The 13304-nt window shown below is 45.3% G+C and overlaps 1 protein-coding gene across 1 annotated transcript in view; it reads left to right on the top strand.

The window, feature by feature from the left end:
• LRP8 (LDL receptor related protein 8) overlaps positions 1–13304 on the top strand; it is a 181257-nt gene that overhangs the window by 389 nt on the left and 167564 nt on the right. The gene's annotated exons all lie outside the window — the stretch shown is intronic.

Here is a 13304-nt window from a genome sequence, read left to right as displayed (position 1 = left end):
CTCGTCACCAGGTGGACACTCGCCAGCACTTTCCAGGGACACTTGGCTGCTGTGTGTCTGCCGCCGCCGTCAGGATTTCATCAGATGACCACAAAGCCATTCAGATCCAATAATGTTAATGACATCGGCATGCAAACACTGGTCTCTCTAAAGCAAGAAATCGAGAGGCTGCAGCTGCTGAAAATACTAGTCCCTTGGCCATCCCCGGCTCCAACACCTGCAGTATCCATCCATGCACAAGCATGCAGAGAGGAAGGTCGAAACTTCTGATCTGCATGCCTTGCTCTAGGGCAGCTGTTGGCAACCTCGACTCTCCAGCTGTTGTGGAACTACAAGCCCCAAAAGACATTGCAAGACTCTTGACAGTCATCGGCATGACTCCTAGAGGCAGCGGAATGATGGTATTTGTAGTTTCACCACAGCTGGAGTCCTGAGATTGCATACCCCTGCTCTAGAGCAAGTGGCTTCGGAAAGGGATGACGCGTGGCATCAGTGTAACAGCCAGGCAGGTGGCATTTTTAGAAGCAGTGGCAGCGTGTGTATTTCGGTTTCCTTTTTAAATGCTGAGATGTATAAAGGTGAAATGCCCGGAGAGCTGGAACAGATGTCACACATCGTATCTGGCGAGTAGAAAAAAGGCAACGCGGTACGTTCTACCAGTGGTGAAAAAATCATCCGAGGTGGTGAATGTCCTTGAACATTAGAGACTTGGTGACTATGCAGAGTGTACCCCGAGTCATCGGAGTCACCCCAACATATCCATCTGATGGGCAGTGATCACCTTGTTACATCATAATGAACTCTCAGTGATCTCCCCAACACTCCAGTATGTGCTTGTTCCTCTATCACCCCTCACCCGGGTACATCGGTGTGCCCAATTCTTTTATCATGCCAAGTCCGTGCTGTGATCCTAATCAATAATCTTCACTCAATACTAGTCACCTTATCACCTGCAGCACCATCACAAATACCCCCCCCATCCCCCGCAGCATGTCAGTCTTTAGTGAATCATGTTCTGATATCAAAGTGTTCCTGCTTGTACCCATCTCACCCCCGGCCTCATCACTCCACCACCTTCCCGCCACCGGGCCCACTCACTGCTTGGCTCTCTCCCCAGCGCTTCCCCTCTCCCACTACGAGGACAACCAGTTCTAGTGTGCAAACCAACGCTGTATCCCCAGCCTTTATTCTTCTTGAACTCTGTCTGCTTATGCTGGTTTACCATCAGTCCCATCACCAGCAGCATGTCAGTCTTTAGTAAATCATGTTCTCATATCAAAGTGTTCCTGTCTCCATCTCATCAACCCTGCTTGTACCCATCTCACCCCCGGCCTCATCACTCCACCACCTTCCCGCCACCGGGCCCACTCACTGCTTGGCTCTCTCCCCAGCGCTTCCCCCCTCCGACTGCGAGGACAACCAGTTCCAGTGTGCAAACCAACGCTGTATCCCCAGCCTGTGGATCTCTTATCTCTGCTGGAAATGTTCTGCTGATCGGAGGCCAGAGCTGCTGAGCGACCCCTTTGGAAGGATGTGTTTGACAGCTTTACGTGTATGTGCAATGATCAGGGTGGCTGGAGATGGGGAAGTGTTGTGGTCCCCCACTTTCATGTGCCTCAGAAAATAGATTGTGAGCTCTTCTATAAAATGATGCATAAGAGCTACTCGTGACCAGATCGGGAGGAGAGTTCCAGTTCTGGAACATAATCGTAATTGAGTGCATGGTGGAGATAATTGTGATGGGACATGCTATGAAGATTACCATAGAAGGGTCTGGCCGAAGTGTCTTCAGCCACCTCAAGATGCAGAAACACATCCCCAAATCTCAAGGGGGTAGGGGGGTTGGTTACCATTGGCCAATCTCATGTCCACCTGGAATTAGCCAGCATTGATTGGGCATGCTATACCTCCTGCCTCCATGGCCATACACACCTGGCGATGGACCACGTGTTGATACTTTATTGGTGGTCCATTCTTGCCTGCATGTCTGGTTGTCCTCTTTCTTCTATGGGCATCTTAACGGCTTATGCACGCAGGTTCCTGACACTGCGCCAGGAACCATTTCAAATGCTAATAGGCACTGTGTGTACAAAGTGTAGAGCTTTGTTACTATGGATGTGGGTGTCCGTGCCGGACACATCCCAAATGGTGCTTTTTGTGGTACTGATAAAGTTGCCTAGTAATTCATGTGCTGCCATTGCCATCAGTAGGTCTTATAATTTGCAGGGACGCATGCAAAAACAGAACGCACATGAACGCATTGCACATGTTAACTAGCACCATTCAAAAACACATGTTACCCCGGCCTCCAACACAGGTGACATAGCCTCGCCGCTTCCACCTGGGATAGCCGGGTGCTCGCAATCCCACAATCTTGCAATGGGCTGGATTGCATTCTTGCAGGATTTCGAGCTCCTAGGTCTGCAGAAAGGCATGGTGACCTTCCAGCATGTCTTTGGAGTGTGAGGAAACCAGAGTACCCGGAGGAACCCACACAAGCACAGGAAGAACATGCAAACTCTTTTTGCAGATGGTGTCCTGACTGGGATTTGAACCGGGGACCCCCAGTGCTGCAAAGGAAAACTGCTAAGCCACTTTACAAATGGCTTTTTAACACCTTCCTGACCAGCTCAGGCATATGCGGTGGCACGAACGCCTCAAATTTGTTACTTAACAGAGGCAGGCGGGGACAGGCTCCTGATCATGTGATCGCTGTAACTGACGGCCACAGTGATCACATGATCAGGAGCCTGTCCCCGCCTGCCTCTGTTAAGTAACTTTTAAAGGGTTGTCAGCAAGGATTTTTCCTTTTTCGCATGGACATATATGCGTCCACTGTTTTGAGCTTAGTGCGCGCTTCCAACACAGTGACCGACCTGTTGCCGACAGCTACCAGTCCCTGTTTACGCTTGGAAGCCGGGGGCCAGGCTTCAGTTTGGTATGGAAGGTCCGCTTTAAGATGTGACATGAACCTTCTATATTTATCGTCTTATTTGTATAATGAATCCTGGTTATAGGTTGCATTCAATTCATTCACTTCTCCTCTGTATAATCTGGTGTTTTTGTTATGCATGCGATGTGTATATTTGTCTGTGTGTAGTCGTGTGTAAACACACACACACACACACACACACACACACACACACACACACACACTATATGGGAATCTCATTATCCATTAATGTTCATATTGCTGGAAATAATGGCAACAAAGCAGCAACAGGCTGTGCATTGTACAATGGAGCTCTGTGTGGTCCACGCTTGTCATTGTATGGGATGAGGGCTGCTGTCATTGAGGACCTGATGTGTTTATTGATCGCCATGTGCGCTCTCTGTTCTGGCATCTGCCTGTTGAGGACGGCTACACCGCCATGCCGTCAGACTTCCAGCCACTTCTCCTCCGCCGTCTATCAGTGTTTATATCGAATGCACTGGATGCAGCCGCTCTTTATGAATGAACGTTACCACTTATAATCCATTGGCTGTGGCTTGGCATCAGATGTAGTCACATGCTACGGGGGTGACCAGTAGGAATGCAGAGAGGGCGCACACACCCCTGACCCTGTGTACAAGAAGGTGTGGCCTGGATTAACCCTTGCAGGTCTTCCTTTGCCCGACTCTACACTCATGCAGTTGTATTGTGTGTTTACTGCATCATGGCTGCTGTTGTGTATATTTATGGTGCAGATCTGGTATATAAACCTTGAATGGTGCAGCTTGTTCCTGCTCCTAGTATGTCGGTCGGTCTGTCTGCTTTGTATAGAGGTAAACACTGCAGTGTCTGCTTCCATGAGGCAATGAATGCGTGCCTTGCTTTGTCATGCTGTCTAGGCTTTGCCGGCTGTCCCACCACGCCTCCCCGTGACACATCTGTCTGTAATGCTGCCACATATGTAACCAAAGACGTATCGGTGTTGTCACTTCCTCCTCGTGATGCTCCAGGCGAGAGTTCGGGCATTTTTAAAGTGTTGACCTTCCCCCTTTTTTAAAAAAAATTCTTTATGTAAATCTCGCAGAGCAGGTTAACAAACAATCCAATATATAGATCAAAGTGTTGACCTTTTATTTTATTTTCATTGTAACAAATATAAATAACCAGATTTATGGTGATGAAATAGTTATTTAAAAAGACACACCGTGTGCTTACGACAAAAACATTTTAGTCGCAAAGGCCAAAATCTCAATCTAACTGCAAAGTTTTATCTCTTTTTTTGAAGTGTTCTTGGGACATTTTAATGTTTGTGCAAAGCTCCTCAATGCAGGGGGAGGGACCCTGTGTATCACAATTCAAAACAAAACAATTTTCTGAGGAGCGCAACTACCTGTAATTTCCGTGGGTGACACAATGTGCTGAACGATGGATGGGCCGGAGTGTTGGACCGGAGTGAGAGAACAAGGTGTCAGCCGCAGCGGCTCAGCCTGGCCAGCTGAGTTTGTGATGTTGGCTGACACTTTGTTCTCCCACTCCGGTCCGACAGCCACTCTCTCCCCACCTGCCAGCTTTGAACACCTGATCAGACAGACCCTGGAGAGAATCCTGTGAGAGACAGCAGGGCACGGATGCTCACATCCCAACTGTAAGTCACCATTTGTTCCATCTCACAGGGCAAGCCAGATTATGGCTGTCCGCATTCCCAATTGACATGTATTTTCCCTAGCTATGTGTGCCCATCCATCGTTCAGCACATTGGGGTCACCCACGGAAATTACAGGTAGTTGCGCTCCTCAGAAAATTGTTTTGTTTTGAATTACCGAGTGCTGGTGAATCTTGTCCTCTAGGTCGCATTTATAGACATTGAATAAAATGACATCTTGTGACATTTTACTGACGCTATGGCAAAAAGTGCATTGTAGCGCCACATCACACCACCCCTACACAATGCGCATCAGTGGGTGCACATTATACAGATCCAATGCAGGCCCCCTGGTGTGAGTGGGCACTTGCTTATTGTACTGTGTCTATGGAGGAGCAGCATCTATATTTAATATGCGGCTTCAGATTTCAGGCCAGCACAGACAAGAGAGCACGGGAAGTGACACGTTCACTGGCTTGCTGGCAGGATTAACAAGTATTTTTTTGCATGTCTCAAACAGATATGAGGAAGCACTTCCAATGGTATAGATAAACAGTCTAAAAGGGAACGTGTAAGAAAAGTTCATTGTTCGGGTTTACGTCAAAAAAGTAACTAAATGTAATTTTAGACAGAATGACATGAAATACCTTCATCTGTTCTTATATCAGCCTCCTGTGATTCGAGGGGGAAGGGGGTGACTCTGAGCCAATCAGGGCTTAAACCAGTGGTGGGCAAGTCCGGCCCTCCAGCTGTTGTGGAACTACAAGTCCCATGAGGCATTGCAAGTCTGACAGTTACAGGCATAACTCCCAGAGGCAGTGGCATGATGGGATTTGTAGCTAAAGCACAGCTGGAGGGCCGGAGTTGCCCACTCCTGGGTTAAAGGCTTTGCAAAGGGCTGGCCACGTCGCTGTGCACCACTGGAAAGCACTTCAGGGGTGACGGATTGTTAGTTCCCCACTGTGCTCAGTGGTTTCTCCTGCCAACATCTAAGTTACTTCCTGTAAAAATTAACTTGGGGGTCAGCGGGAGGAACCACTGATGACAACGGACACACACACACACACACACACACACACACACACACACGAGCCACACTTTTTGAAGTGTTGGTTTGTAAAGAGATAACGACCAGTGATTACTCATTCATATAAGACAGTAGAAGGGAAATGATCATTCAGAGATCACACTGGCTCGGGCTAGGCAGCTCACAACCAACAGGACTACCCTCCAGTGGGTATCCAAAAAGTTGCTGAGAACACACCAAGAGGTAGAGCCCCACACCAAATGATCGGGGTGCTTCTTGCCGTCCATATGAGCAGTGATCCAGATCCAGTAACATTATTTCTACACACATTAAAGTGGACCTTTACGCTCTCTCACTAAAAATCACATCAGCATTCAGCTCTGCATGCCGATATGAAATCATCTTGCATTCATTGGTTAAATAAACATATTCTTCTTTTACCTACAATTATTGTTTTTCCACTTCCTGGTCCTCTTGGGCATTAGTGATGTAGCCCATTCCAAAGACTTGCATCCTTGCAAGGTTACATCAGCAGAGCATTGCTGGGAAATCTCATCTGTAATCTCATGAGATCTCAGGGAAAGGCATTTTTCCCCCCCGAGATGACGTGCATGGTCACATGTCCTAGTCACATGTGCCAGAGTTCAAGGAAGTAAAGGGAGGTATATTAATCTGCCCTTATTAAAAATGGCCACTCTAAAAAGAATGGGGAGGAAAAGAGAGACCAGGTATGTATGCAAAGAATACAAAGCCGACAATTATCTAGAAGTATGTGTTTGTAGATTGTCATTACTAGACATTTCTAAAGGTGTGTTTGTTGAAATTTTAACCATTTCGCTGACACTGACATATCTCATACGTCGCTGGCAGCGGGCCCCGGACTATGTTTACATATGGGAAGCCGACTTGTCGGCTTTACACTGGAAGCGATTCTGTCGGCTAAGCTGCTGGCAGATTGCTTCCAGGGGTTGGTGTAGTGCGCCTCACCCCCCCAGCCTGACACCTTCCCCTTGCTTCGCTGCCCCTCCTGCGGGCCCGGGACTGGCATCACTAATGTCAGTGGGGAAGGAGACGGGCAAACACTGGAATCCGCTCCCCGCTGAATGGGACTGGAAGCAACGCTGATTGCATCACTTTCGGTCCCTCAACCTTCATTCCTCACCTGCAGAAACCGGGGAAGAAGGTATTGGAGCATGATCTGCACTCCAATAGCTTCTTTAGAGAGAGTAGAAAGGTGACACTAGGGGGTCTAATTGACACCTAATGTCACAATAAAGAAAACCTGTCACCACTAGTATGGCAATTAAGTAAAAAAAAAAGAAAAAATGTAAAAGTACCCCCACAAGCATGCGCAGATTACCGTAAACATGCGTTGGGAGCCCCTACGTATGAAAATGAGTATCGCCGCATGTGCCAGAGAAGGCAATAATTCTTGATCTAATATTCAAGGATATCTGATGACCGGTAGGGCCTTTTAAAGCGTTGCCTATGGACAATTTGGGTTACTGTATTTTGTCGCCGTTTCACAGACGCACGCAATTTTTGGTCTGTACATGTTGGCTGTCTATTTGCTCGTTGTAACCTCATCTTTCCTATTTTACAAAACAAATTGGTATTATATTGTGTTTTTGTGCATTAAAATTAACATAAGTGTATGTTTTACTAACATTTTGGGTTTGATAAAGATATCGTGTGATGTAAGTATTTGCAACTGCCGCCATTTTATTTCTGACAGAATATATATAATGTTTTTAGTGTGTAAGTAATTTTCAGGCCTAAAATGTGGATTATAACGTGTGCAAAAAACGCCTTGGCAGCGAAAGGGTTAAATATGAGGGCGAAGTTCCTCTTTAATATGGGGAAAAGCCTTTTCTGATTCTTGATCACGCCCCGATGAAGTGAGGAGTGCTACTGGCCCCCGAAATGCGTTGGTTGTTTTTAACACGTGAACCTTCTGTCTGTGAATGTCTTTAATAGATAACAGCCAGGCAACTCACATATTTGGAAAGAGCTCGGCAATGGCATGACCTGTATTTCTCTCACTGAACTCATTGTGTGAATGAGGCCCGACTTCTGTTTCACCAGATAGCGCAGTCTACAGGGGAAGGGAATTTACATTCACACTGTCTGTGTTGAATGAACATAATCAGTCTTATTCAAAACAAACAATGTTTTTTTTTTTTCCTGATCTCCGTGGGTATTGCGGGGATGAGATTGAAGTGTTCCCGCAGCTGCGGCATCTCCATACATTTCTAGACCTTTTTATAGAGCGGAGGGAGAGAGGTTACAGAGACGTTACAGTGAATTATTAATGGGAGCGTCGCTCATCCCCTGACTGGATAATGCTAATTGGTGTTGGGCTCGCTGCGTTCTTCATGCTCAGTCCTGACAGTGAATGGAAGTGTTGTGTAGTTACGGATCTGCTGCCTGTGCACTAATACCGACGCAAGGTAAACGCACTTTCATCACGTTCCTGACACCCGGCCTTGTATTTAAACTGCTTTGAAACGGAATAAAAGATTTGCTAATAGGCTAAAAAAAGAACCCAGGAAAACAGAATGGAAGTGATGTTGTCAAAACTGAAATCCAGGCAGAAGAACTTCTTCAATTTAAATATATTCCTTCATCACAAAGGATATTCACATGCGTGGTGGTGATGAAGGAATATATTATTTATATATCTGAGTTTATATATCTGAGTTTGCAAAGGCGTTTGGTGCACACAAAGTAGATTCACCTACTTTGTGTGTACCAAATGCCTTTGCAAACTCGGATATTGCTTCATCATGACATCATCACTGTGCTGCACATAGCCTGAGCGGAGCTGCGGGAGGGACCCAGCAGGCTCCACCCACTACAGAATGGTAGGGATGCACCAATACTGGTATTTCGGTATTGAGTTTGAGTACATATTTTCTTTTCCCCCGTACTCACTGATATCGGAAGTCCCATTTTAAGGAAGCCAGGTGGTGTGTAATGACTCACCACCCGGCTTCCAGATTAGCAGGGAAGCTGTCCCCATGCTTACTGTCACTCACGGCTCCCTGTAGGGATTCCCCCCTCCCCTGTCCGATCCAGCGCTGACTGGCAGAACGGACGGGGCGGGTACAGCTTGCTCTGCCTCTAGATAGGCATAGCCCAGCTGTCAATCACGCAGCTGGGTAGATCTTGACAGTCATTTTGGGATCATGGAACTGTAGGTGACATATGCTTATATTAACTTAAATTCTAAATAAATAACCACACCACACTATTTTATTTGAATTGGCATTAATTGGCCGTTGCATTTTTATTGGATTAAATAATTATATCAAGCTCTAAAAACCCATCAAAATAATCAACCAATAAACTGTTAAAATTCCACCATATTGCCCAGTTTTTGAAACTCGAGCAATATATCACTCAATGGAATAGTCCCCCTCTCCTGAGGTGACAAACCACATAAAAATACCGCGACTAGGGAGGGGGGGAGGGAAGCTTGTAAAACGGGATTCCAACTGGATGCTTCAGTCCTAGCAGCACCTCCTTATATAGGGTAGCTATTTAAACTGCCATACATCCTCGTGGCGATGTTTTCCCGCCAAATTAACGATTTTTCCCGCCGGAAAAATCACCGTTGAATTTTCTTAAAGGGGCAGTGTACTGAAATATAAAAAACATGGAAAAACACAAACCTAACTGATAGTCCCCACATTTCCATGAAAATGGGCATCTAATGGATGCCATTTTAACAGTCCCGGCTGCGGCGGTCTCCGTATACCGCAAGCTGTAGCTGAGCTTTGGGTCACGGGTATACTCCGCTTTGGGTCACGGGAGGACGCTAGTTTGTGTCCTCCCGTGACCCTTAGAACTATGGGGAAAAGCACTGACCCCATAGTTCTCCTTTTTTAAATGAACAAACTGAAGAGAGAAGCTGATTTGGTTGCCATGGGCAACTGCTCCAGTTTCTGTCTGCTCCAGTTTTGATCTCCCCGGTGCCTCTTATGTGTGACTAGTTCTTGGTCATTCGATAGACCGACATAGAACAAATGTTATTTCGGGTTACAGAATGGCTCTGTCCATGCTCTGGAGAAGATGAGCTCAGTTTAGCCCCATTTCTTGCAGCACCTGCTAAAGTATATACTGATATATATCTTTTTTTATATACTTATTTTTAATTTTCACTACAGGACAAAAGGCTTATCTCTTCTATCCCCCTTAAGAGGATTTGCATTGACTTGAATTAAGAATGCTGATAGTTTTCCGTTTAGATAAAGATTTGCCGATTCCATTCTCTATTTATGTAATCCAATTTAATGTGTGCTTTTATAATAACCTTGTTGAATAATTTAATCCAATAGGGATTTAGAAAGTGGCGCACAGCGAACATGTACACCGCACATGTCATTATTGGGACAAAACCTGGCCGGTTTTATCATGCAATTTTTTTTTCTTTCTGTAATCTCGTCCTGCTCCCCATTCTTGAGGTAACTGAGGAACCAGGACAGTAATCTGCATCCAGCGTGTATAAACACAGCCGTGCGTCGCCATGCTGGGGGATAGATTAGAACATTGCAGTTAGTAATTTTAGTGATTCTTAGAATAATTTACAATGAAAGGTGTACTCTAGACCAGCGGCCGCCAACCTTTCGGACCTCATGGGCCACTAAATTCATAATTTTAAATCCCGCGGACCACTAATATGAATTTAAAAAAAAAAAGATTGTGTGGGTGCGCGTGCGTTCTTTCCCGCAGCCTGCTCAGTCCGGGTACTGACGAGATGCCCCGCCTCCTGCAGAGGCCGCACTATACTGAGAGCTGCGCATTCCTCGTGACAGCCACTGCTTTGAGAGGTAGCCCCAGAGCCTCTGCCGCTTCAATGACGGCCCAGCCTACACTGCATCAGAGAGGCCCAGGGACCACCAAAATGTTCTCGCAGACCACTAGTGGTCCACGGACCACCGGTTGGCAACCGCTGCTCTAGACAGACCGGCACATTTATAAATACAGGCAGTCCCGATTTACATCGATCCGACTTGCATACGACTCCTACTTACAAACGCAGGCTAATACTGTACAGCAGGGGTAGTTGTAATGCTACCGCGCTCGTGCCGATAAGGAGCGCCCGCCTTTTTGGGTTTGGTTCGTGGTACTGTCCGTACATTTCAGGAAGTTGGCTCTTTTTAGACATGCAGCCGACGAGTGCCCACCTCTTTTTCCCGGTCACTGTGAGGTTTTTACTGCTGTCTGTATCCTCGTTAGAAAGATTTAATCTCACTTCCTGTACTTGAGATAACAGGAAGTGAGAGGAAATCTACCCCTAGGAAGGGAAAATCTCCTCCTGTAAGAGTCTCGACTGAAGCTTTATCACCAATCCTTGTTTCCACGACAACCCAACATTTTCAAAATCCAATTGTCACAGAGGCAGAAAGTGAAGTGAAATCTTCTAAACACGAGCACACACAACAAAACAAACTTTACAGGGAGTTAACCCTTCCTTATGCTATCCAAAGTTAAAAAAGTTTTTGGCTGGAGTTGCACTTAAAACATTTACCTCTTCCAAATTGCATACAAATTCAACTTAAGAACAAACCTACAGTCCCTATCTTGCTTGTTTTGCCTGTAATTAGAAACATTAAAAATACCAATAAAACACCTTTTTAGAAGTACAAGCCCATCTATATTTCAGGTGTAACCACAGAAAAACCGTGACACAAAGAAGTCTAGTATCAAAAGAATTATTGCTTTGAGTTGTTTTATTTGTTGATCCTGCCAGCAGATCTGTCATTTTTTTCCTTTTCCTGTAACAGGCCATGCTGTCCAGCAAAAGTGCCCATTAAAGAGTATCTACAGACAAAAACTAAAAATAAATCTGTATTTCTATATTGAATTTCCATAAGTTCTATCCCACTCCTAATAATCGTGCAAAGAAATGTGTAAACTCCTAAGAAATGTGTAATCTTAGTGAAGATGCCCATAGGATGGACTTCCTCAATGCACTGACACCATTTCACCTTGTGTCACCACCCTCACAGAGGCAGCATTCTGAACTTCCCACATTGTACCTCATTGCTTGGTGAAAGTGATGGGCAGACGGAAGGCAGCATTAACTACATAAAAGCGATGTAAAAATTTTTTTTTAAGGATGTATCGATACTGTTTTTTCAGTATCTAGTACCGATATTTTTCTCCCGACCAATCGGGAACGGTCGGGAAGCTGACTGCATGCCTCCTCCTCACCAACTGATGAGGGAGCATGGAGCCCGCTTCCCTGCCAACCAGGAAGCCGGGCAGACTCGTCGCCCGGCTTCCTGATACCGGCTGTTCCGCTATAGGCATTGGGAGCATTTGGGCGAGTAGGAGTACTTGCCCAAATACTCGGTATCCGCACCGTTATCGATACTAGTATCGGTGCATACCTAGATTATTTTCAACTAATTTTTGTATTATCAATAACAATTCCAGTATGTATTCCTATTACGATGCTGAAGTTATAACAGGAGAGGATATGCTGCGACTTTACAAAGATTTTAAAGTTACAGGCAGCCCCAGTCTCAGCTGGTAAACAGTCAGTCAACCAGTAAGGGTCAATGCCTGCAGCAGATTGGATGCAAGCACAGGGTGACCACCATCCTGAAGCATTGGGAGCCGGTAGTCACACTACAAAGAAGGCTTTAGAATGAGCAGAAATACTTTTAAGATATTTCTTGGATTTACCTAGAAATAGTTTATATTGGTAGAGGTTCATACCACAGAGTTTGTGTTTGAAGAGGAAGTATATGGCCAAAATAGTCAACAATTAACCTTTATTATTGTTCTCTATGACATAGCAAATCTTTACTTTTTAAGTTCAGGTCTAGTTCAGTGTATCTAAAACATTTTTTGATGCAGGGGAAAAGTGTAAGAACCCATGTCGGCTTTTATTGCTGTCTCTAGCCAAGCTTGGAGGATTCACTCACCATTATCGTCACTAATTAAAATGATGGGATAACCCAAAATGTTTTGTCTCTGGAACAGGCACAGGGGCGGAAATCATTCAGTGCAGACATTTGTTTTGCTGACAGCTGTCTAAGAGGGATTTAATATCCTTTCTGTTACATATCCGGGACAGGAAGTGAAGGGTAACTTCAACAATGGGAAATAGGCAAAAGATAGAGAGAGAGAGACACCTTAACCACTTCAAGACCAGGTGTTTAGACCCCCTTCCTGGCCAGGCCATTTTTCAGTATTCAGCGCTGCGATACTTTGACTGACGTTTATTCCGTCATGCAACGCTGTACTGAAATGAATTTTACACCATTTTTTTGGGGACAGATAGAGCTTTATTTTGGTGGTATTTAATCAACCCGGGGGGTTTTATTTTTTATTATAATTAGGAAAAATTACTGAAAATTTTGAAAAAAAACGTTTTTTTTTTTAACATTATGTTAGGAAACATTTATTATTACCCAGTTTTTTGGTCAAATATAAAAGATCGGGTCACGTCGGTTAAATAGACACCAAACATGTCAAGCTTTAAAATTGCGCGCACCCGCGACATCGCAGAAAACGACCGCAACCAAAATTAGCCATAGGCGACGCTTTAAACGTTTTTACCGCTCATCAGTTTAGTGTTATCAGTGATTGATGGCCCTAGACTTATTGCTCTCACTGCGACGTTCGCGGCGATATGTAACATGTGCGGCGTAATGGGCGCAATCGTCTTTTTTGCACGTATGCGCCCC

The sequence above is a fragment of the Nanorana parkeri genome, unplaced genomic scaffold (assembly GCF_000935625.1).
Source record: "Nanorana parkeri isolate BGI_ZX_2015 unplaced genomic scaffold, ASM93562v1 scaffold715, whole genome shotgun sequence".
In the NCBI taxonomy this organism is placed as follows: Eukaryota; Metazoa; Chordata; class Amphibia; order Anura; family Dicroglossidae; genus Nanorana; species Nanorana parkeri.
The sequence above is the reverse complement of the archived record's forward strand: the minus strand, read 5'-3'. Positions and strand labels throughout refer to the sequence as shown.